Source organism: Pan paniscus, chromosome 9 (assembly GCF_029289425.2).
Source record: "Pan paniscus chromosome 9, NHGRI_mPanPan1-v2.0_pri, whole genome shotgun sequence".
Lineage (NCBI taxonomy): Eukaryota > Metazoa > Chordata > Mammalia > Primates > Hominidae > Pan > Pan paniscus.
Window position 1 is genome coordinate 60,658,641 of NC_073258.2, and position 8,974 is coordinate 60,667,614.

General features: G+C 45.4%; 1 pseudogene; it reads left to right on the forward strand.

The window, feature by feature from the left end:
* The first annotated feature begins 1,421 nt into the window (after positions 1-1,421).
* Positions 1,422-6,256, forward strand: LOC100992026 (olfactory receptor 4D9-like; annotated as a pseudogene).
* Positions 6,257-8,974: the final 2,718 nt, after the last annotated feature.

The following is an 8,974-nucleotide window of genomic DNA, read 5'->3' on the forward strand; positions in this document are numbered from 1 at the left end:
CAACCTCCACCTCCCGGGTTCAAGCGATTCTCCTGCCTCAGCTGGGACTAAAGGCATGCGCCAGGATGCCCGGCTACTTTTTGTATTTTTTAGTAGAGACAGGGTTTCGCCGTGCTAGCCAGGGTGGTCTCGATCTCCTGACTTCGTGATCCACCCACCTCAGCCTCCCACAGTGCTAGGATTATAGGCATGAGCCACCGCGCCCGGCCTTGTTGTTGTTTTAAACAGAGTTTCGCTCTGTCACCCAAGCTGGAGTGCAGTGGCATGATCTCGGCTCTCTGTAACCTCCGCCTCCCGGGATCAAGCGATTCTCTTGCCTCAGGCTCCCGAGAAGCTGGGATTACAGGCACCTGCCACCATACCCGGCTAATTTTTGTATTTTTAGATTTTTAGTACAGACGAGGTTTCACCATGTTGGCCAGGCTGGTCTCAAACTCCTGACTCAAGTGATTCGCCCACCTCGGCCTCCCAAAGTGCTAGGGTTACAGGTCTGAGCCACTGCACCTGGCCTTTTGCTAGTATCTCAATTTAAAGTAATAAAAATGGAATAAGGACCAGCATAAATATAATTAGTTGAGGGCATTTGGGGCCGAGGAAGAGCATGAGCACAGACATGGTCCAGCAAACTTCAATTTGGAGGAACAGCACTGTATGGGCAGGGCAGTAACCAAAAAAGAAGAAAGAAAAACCAAGAAAGGAAAGGAAAGTGTTGGAGCCAGGTAAGAAGGTAGGAACTGGGGTCAAATGCTAGAAGTTGACTCGGAAGACATTAGCATACCTTTAAGCAAAGGTACCCAAGGCTTACTGATTAATCATTAAGCATATGAATGTCAAGCTCAGTTTTAATCCTACTTCTACCATTTACCGACCCATGAAAATCTTGATGTTAATACACGGAAGTGACTGCAAATCACATAAATGCATGCTGCTAGATCCAAAATAAGTGTATCCTAACTCAACCTCACCTTAACTAGATCCCCAAAATGCCTGTGACCTCTCTAAAGCCACCAAAATAAGAATTGTGATGGAAGGGAGTTCAGAGAAGAAATAGGAGCCCCAGCTGATTGTGGTTATAATATTTTACTATTGCAAGCTCTACAAAAACATGTGACCCTGTGAGCATATTGCTAGGGCGCTTCCCAGGGCCTTGGGCTCCTCAAATAAGGGGCTACCAGGCTTAAGCTCCATTAGCCTCATGAGAAATCCAATTTTAATCCTCTAGCCAGACCAAGGCCTCCTCAGAACTGGAACCCCTGGGCCTGAGTCAAATGTACTAATATAGGTCTGTCATAGATTTCATCTTTTTAGAATTTCATAATACAGGTACCAGTGAAGTGCTGCATAAACCACATTCAAAACTAAGGTTTTATTTCTAGACAAACCTGACCTGTGAATATATTGGTGCCAGGTAATCTCTTTAACAAACAAATCACATTTACATTCAAAATGGCATCTGCAGGGGTGAGATGCAGTTTTCCACTCGATCCTGGAATGGCAAGAAGAGGCCCTTGTGCCTCAGGGGCACTAACAGGTTGCTTCCTTCTAACAGAAGTCCCTGGGGATAGGAGCCCTCCGCTGTGATTTAAGGTGCAAAAAACTGACTATTTCAATCTGCTTGCTCCTTCTTTACATTTGGGAATTTCTAGTTCTTTGAATGTTATAGCTAACTCCAGGCTAACAAAGACCTCCCTTCTTTCCACACTTTGTTAAAAATCTTTCTCAAGATTGGGCACAGTGGCTTATGCCTGTAATCCCACCGCTTTGGAAGGCTGAGGCAGGAGTTCGAAAAAATAAATATTCTACCATTGCTCTATGAAGATAGCAAGGTTGGCATCCAAATCTCATGACTTCCAAGATGGTGTCTTTTCTCTATACCCTATTACTTCTGATTATAGTTCAACACAAAAGCAAAAAAACAAAACAAAAAAAAAACTTGTATGCATTATCTTGTGTTCTGATTTTTCTTAATACTTTTAAATATTTACTCTGAAGAAAATACCTGGCCTTTTAAAAACGAAAAATGTTTGAAAATGATGACGTTCGCTGAGTTATTGATGGATTAATAATTAATTGGGAGTCAGCCTAGAAAATTGGCTTTGTGTTGCTTGAACTTCAAAGGGAAGATCATAGGAGGTAAATTAGCTGAGTAGAAGTTGTGCTCTGATGAAACAATGAGATGTAAAGTACTGTGAAATCCAGAGAGCTCAGTGGTTAGCAGCAGGACCAGACATTGGCCTCAGTATGGGCAGAACATGGAGGGAAAGTGTACAAAGGCACATCAAAGATACACACAGTGGGACATTAGTTAAAGCGGCAAAAACAGATTTTATTCAGTAACTACTGACAGTAGGGGAATGAGCTGGGCTCCATTGTGATTCGTGCAGAGGTGGTTCGAGCATTTTACAGGGAGAATGAATGAAGAATGGGCGAGTGTGAGGTCTCAATAGAGTCAGAGAAGTGAAAAATTGCAAACGGTTCGTCAGTGTCAATGCGATGAGGCCAGCTGTGTCTGCTAGCTGGCAATCATCAAAGGATTCCACCCTCCCACAGAGACTGGAAGACAGAGGCTTCATCCTTTTTGATAATTACATTTCAAAGGAATGGTTCCCAGGTCCTTAAGAAAGACATTTCTGAGTTCTAAGAGATACATGTTCACAGTCATAAGCCCTTTTTTGTAAATGCTCTAAGTAAGGGAGGTCAGGGGCCTATCATCAGGGTTCGGGTAAAACAAACCGTAAATTCTCCTGGCAGTATTGAGCTTACTCAAGCAGGCATTTAATGGGGGGCTGGGGTCATTCTAAGGACACAGCCTTATGCTGCTAGAAGCCATGTGAGAGTTTGGTCTAGTTCAGGGGTTTCGACGGAGCTATATGCGGAGAGTTCTGCAGTTCTCAGGAGCATGAGGTTTGGGGGATAATGGAGATACTCATTATCCTAATTGTAGTGTCAGTTTCACAGGTGTGTGTGTGTGTGTGTAAGTGTGTGTGTGTGAAAACTCATCAAGTTGTACCCTTTAAATATGTGCAGCTTATAATATATAAGTTATACTTTAGCAAAGCAAGGGGCAATTTCATTTTAAGCAGTTTGCAAAACACAAAAGATATCCAGAAGCCTGTCAGCACCCAAACTGGTATTTATTTTAAATGTTCTTTTTAAAACAGTGGAAAGCGGGAGGAGTTAAATTAGGATTTACAAGAAGTGATGTTTGGCAATAAAAGTTAAAAAGAGTGTTTCTTTACTTTGTACTCTAATTGTTTTATCCTTTGACTTATCTACTTTTTAAAAGTTAACATCTTTTTTTTTTTTTTTTTTTGAGACAATGGTCTCACTCTGTCGCCCAGGCTCGAGGGCAGCGGCAGAATCTCGGCTCAGTGCAACCTCCGCCTCCCGGATGCAAGCAATTCTTGTGCTTCAGCCTCCCAAGTAGCTGGAACTACAGGTGCGCACCACCACGCCCAGGTAATTTTTTGTATTTTAATAGAGACGAGTTTTCATCATGTTGCCCAGGCTGGTCTGGAACTCCTGAACTCAGAAAATCTACCCGCCTTGGCCTCCCAAAGTGCTGGGATTACAGGCAGGAGCCACCACGCACAGCTTTTATTTCTTTTTTTTTTTTTTTTTTTTTTTTTGAGACGGAGTCTCGCTCTGTTGCCCAGGCTAGAGTGCAGTGGGGCAATCTCGGCTCACTGGAAGCTCTGCCTCCCGGGTTCACGCCATTCTCCTGCCTCAGCCTCCCGAGTAGCTGGGACTACAGGCGCCCGCCACCACGCCTGGCTAATTTTTTGTATTTTTAGTACAGACGGGGTTTCACCGTGTTAGCCAGAATGGTCTCGATCTCCTGACCTCGTGATCCGCCTGCCTCGGCCTCCCAAAGTGCTGCTGGGGCTACAAGCGTGAGCCACCATGCCCGGCTGGCTTTTATTTCTTAAAGCAGCTTTAGATTCACAGAAAAATTAAACTGAAATTATAGGGTTCTCATATACCTCCTCACCCCTCCAACACCACAGTTATCCCTCATTTGTTAACAGTTGAATCCATACTGATACTTTTTTCTTCTTCTTTTTTTTTTTTTTTTTTTTTTTGAGATGGAGTCTCGCACTGTCGCCCAGGCTGGAATGCAGTGGTGCAATCTCGGCTCACTGCAAGCTCCACCTCCCGGGTTCACACCATTCTCCTGCCTCAGCCTACCGAGTAGCTGGGACTACAGGCGCCTGCCACCACATCTATTTTTTTTTTCTTTTTTTTTTTTTTTTTTTGTATTTTTAGTAGAGGCAGGACTTCACCGTGTTAGCCAGGATGGTCTCGATTTCCTGACCTCGTGATCCGCCCACCTCGGCCTCCCAAAGTGCTGGGATAACAGGCGTGAGCCACCGCGCCAGGCGTTTTAGTTTGTTTTTTTGTTTGCTTTGTTTTGTTTTGTTTTGTTTTTTGAGACAGGGTCTCTCTCTGTCACCCAGGGTGGAGTGCAGTGGTGCAATCTCAGCTAACTGCAACCTCAACCTCCAGGGGCTCACTTGGTCCTTCCCACGTAGCTGGGACTACAGACGCGCACCACTACCCCCAGCTAATTTTTAGTAGAGTCAGGGTTTCACCATGTTGGTCAGGGTGGTCTCAAACTCCTGGCCTCAAGCGATCCACTTGCCTTGGCCTCCCAAAGTGCTGGGATTATAGGCGTCAGCCTCTGCACCAGCCAGAATTCAGTAAATTTTCAAGAGGAACAGAGAATATATAACATTTTGCAAAGTGAAAGTTTTAATAGAATTATATGAATACACTGATACATATATGCTTCAATTAATTATACTATGGGAAGCCCACTCTTCGATGTGCTCTGAGAAAACTCAAGAAACACCATCCACCGGAGACAGTGCCCTGAAGTGTAGGCATCTATGTTTAAAAGGGAAATAAACCCTTAAAATAACCCCAAAGTGGCGAGGCTTGGTGGCTCACGCCTGTAATCCCAGCACTTTGGGAGGCCGAGGCGGGCAGATCACGAGGTCAGGAGATCGAGACCATCCTGGCTAACACAGTGAAACCCCGTCTCTACTAAAAATACAAAAAATTAGCTGGGCGTGGTGGCAGGCACCTGTAGTCCCAGCTACTCGGGAGGCTGAGGCAGGAGAATGGCGTGAACCCGGGAGGCGGAGCTTCCAGTGAGCCGAGATCGCGCCACTGCACTCCAGCCTGGGCAACAGAGGAAGGCTCCGTCTCAAAAAAAAAAAAAAAAATACCCCAAAGCATACAACTCACATTTCTTTTGTTTTGAATGATAGGCCTTCTATAACAAAATCTCTCCCCAGGTGGTTGAAGAACAAGAAGAAACATGATCCCATTGAGCAGGGAAATTACACCAGGGTGAAGGAATCTCTTTTTTCAAGGACTGACCCAGTCCCAAGAGCTGAGCTTGGTCTTATTTCTTTTCTTATTTTTTGTGTACTCAGCAACTGTGCTGGGTAACCTCCTCATCATGGTCGTGGTGACCTGTGAGTCTCGCCTTCACACCCCCACGTACTTCCTGCTCTGCAATCTCACTGTGTTGGTTATCTGCTTCTCCTCCGTCACTGCTCGGAAGGTGCTAATAGACCTTTCAAGCAGAAAGACCATCTCCTTCAATGGTTGCATGACACAGATGTTTTTCTTCCACCTCCTCGGTGGGACAGACGTTTTTTCTCTCTTTGTGATGGCGTTTGACCAATACATGGCCATCTTCAAGCCCCTGCACTGTGTGACCATCGTGAGTAGGGGGTGATGCACAGGCCTCATCATGGCTTCCTGGGTGGGGGGTTTGTCCACTCCATTGTGCAGGTATTTCTGTTGCTCCCACTCCCTTCTGTGGACATCATATGATTGATGGTTTCTACTGTGATGTCCCCCAGGTCCTCAAACTTGCCTGCACCCACACCTTTGCTCTTGAGGTCTTAATGATGTCCAATAATGGCTTGATCTCTATGCTGTGGTTCATCTTTCTCCTCATATCTTACACGGTCATCTTGATGATGCTGAGGTCTCACACTGAGGAAGGCAGGAGGAAAGCCATCGCCACCTGCACCTCCCACATCACTGTGGTGACCCTGCATTTCGTGCCCTGCATCTATGTGCATGCCCAGCCTTCACTGCCCTCCCCATGGACAGAGCTGTCTCCATCACCTTTACAGTCATTATCCCTGTCCTGAACCCCATGATCTACACCCTGAGGAACCAGGAGATGAAGTCAGCCTTGAGGAGGCGGAAGAAAAGACCTTCTGGAAAGGGATAGATGCCACGAAGTCCAGATTGGAAAATCAGAACTGAAAAGTATTTCTTCATAACACAATAGAAGGCTTCAATCAATAGGCCATCTAGAGGCCAAAGTTTTATCTTTGTCCTACAGCAGAGTCCTCTGATAAGGCTTTCCTGAGTCCATCATCACTTTAGGGTTTTCTCACAGTGAGGTTGTTGGCAGCTTAGAGTTTCAGATCTCTAAACTGTCAGCTCCTAAAGGAACTTTAAAGCTTCTATCACCCAAACACCTCATTTTACAGGTGAGGAAATGGAGCCTGAAAGGAAATTATCTCTCAATTCTTGAGCTATGGCTGTACCATGTGTTGCCCAGGCAATCATTAGTAAAATCACTTCCAGGGACCAGGAGTCAAGGCTATAAAATCCAGCAACCTCTCCCTATGAAAAATATTGGTTTTCCATTGCTAACCTTAGATGATTCAAGTTCTGTTTTTCTAAGGAAGCCTCTGAATTCCCGTTGCCAAAGTTAAGAAGTTTCATATTTTACCAAAGATCGCCCAGCACAGTGGTTCATGCCTATAATCCCAGCACTTTGGGAGGCCAAGGCAGGAGGATCACTTGAGTCCAGGAGTTTGAGACCTGCTTGGGCAACATAGTGAGAGGTCATCTCTACAAAAAAAAAAAAAGTGTCAAATGAGCCAGGCATGGTGGTTGTACCTGTAGTCCCAGCTACTTGAGAGGCTGAGGTAGGAGAATAGCTTGAGCCTGGGAGGTGAAGGCTGCAGTGAGCCAAGATCATGCCACTGCACCACTCTTGCCTGGGTGACAGAGCAAGACCCCATCTCAAAAAAAAAAAAAAAAAAAAAAAATTCTAGCTAATTAACGGCAGAGGCACAGCTAGATCTGTCATATCTGACCTTCATTTAAGTGCATGTTTAACTACTGCTGCTGCTTCATGCAGGGTTTGATGCAGTCTGAAACAAGCTCATTTATAAAAATGCCTCCTCTATTGTAGTGTCATGAAAGGCACTTGGTTGTCCTTTTCACCTGACCAAATAGTACATATTGCAGGGCTTCAGATCCCTCTAAGAATTTCAATGTCATTTTACGGCCATTCATTCCTGGCCAGCCCTCGAGGGAGGAAGAAACCCTATCCTGCCTGCATCTCTAGAACATGCCTAATTCAGCTGGGCACGGTGGCTCATGCCTGTAATCCCAGCACTTTGGGAGGCCGAGGCAGGCAGATCACCTGAGGTCAGGAGTTCGAGACCAACCTGGCCAACATGGTGAAACCCCATCTCTACTAATATATAAAAATTAGCCAGGCATGGTGGCAGGTGCCTGTAATCCCAGCTACTTGGGAGGCTGAGGCAGGAGAATTGCTTGAACCCAAGAGGCAGAGGTTGCAGTGAGCCAAGATCATGCCACTGCACTCCAGCCTGGGCAACACAGCGAGACTCTGTCTCCAAAAAAAAGAATATGCCTAGTTCACATGTCTACAAGATGCAAAGGCTTAAGAAAACTCTTTTCATCATCCAGGGACTGATTAGCTAGAGGATCACAAAGCAGCCCCTTTCAAATTCCTCCTCATTCCTCTTTCTATCCTATTCTTTAGCACCTCCTCCTTAACCTAAGGGAATAGAAAACAAGACTAAATTCCAACTGGTCTCCTGGAAATCTAGTTCTTTGTGAAGCAAATAGTTGAAATTGATAACAAACTAAAACTTAGACTGGAAATGCTGACTGACCTGTAAAATTCCAGTCTTCCCTCCCAGGCAATCCTGACGTACCTGTGCCTGGAACCATGTAAGAGAAGTAAAGAACCATTTGCTCAGTGTGACTGAGGAAACACAAGCAAGGAAAACTTGCCTTAGAGCATGGCCCATCCCAACCAGGCGTAACACTGCCCACTGTGTCTCTGGTAGTGCTGGCCTGAAATTCCTGCTCTTGAGATATTTGATAAATTACACACGGTTCACAGAGGCCATGTTACATACAATGCCACAGCTTCACAAATCATATAGTTCCAGTCAAAGCAACCTGAAAAACATGGTAGCTGCGATGGAGGGGTTGGAGGGGCAGGAGCATGCCTAAGTCTGTTCTCAGTAATGCCTCTCAAGGGATTAACTTCACATGGTCTAGGTGACTTCTGAAAGGCCCCAGGGGTCATCCAGGGTAAAGGAGATGTAGAACAGAAAAGCTTCAGTGGGTGGACCTGAGGGGAACAAATCCAAGCCCAGAGTGTCAAAGGTAGCCTGAGGGGCCCAATTACAGAGGATGGAATGCTTCAGCACAGTGGCCTAGTCAAAGCAAGGCAGACACTGTTGACAAAATTCACACTTGCTTATGTATGATCCTGGACACATGGGTGCCTTATTAAAGTTAGAGTATGTCTTTATTTTTTATTTTATTATTAATATTATATTATTAATTTGAGGCAGGGTCTTGCTCTGTCACCCAAGCTGGAGTGCAGTGGCACAATTACAGCTTGCTACAATCTCCACCTCCTGGACTCAAGCCATCCTCCCACCTCAATCTCCCGAGTAGCTGGGAATACAGGCACCCTAGCACCACAGCTAATTTTTATATTTTTCTGTAGAAATGGTGTTTCACCATGTTGCCCAGTCTGGTCTCAAGCGATCCCCCTCCCAAAGTGCTGGGATTACAGGCATGAGCCACCACACCTGGCCAAAGAATATCTTTTTAAGAATCTGTATTTCTAAGGCTGCGCGCAGTGGCTCACGCCTGTAATCCC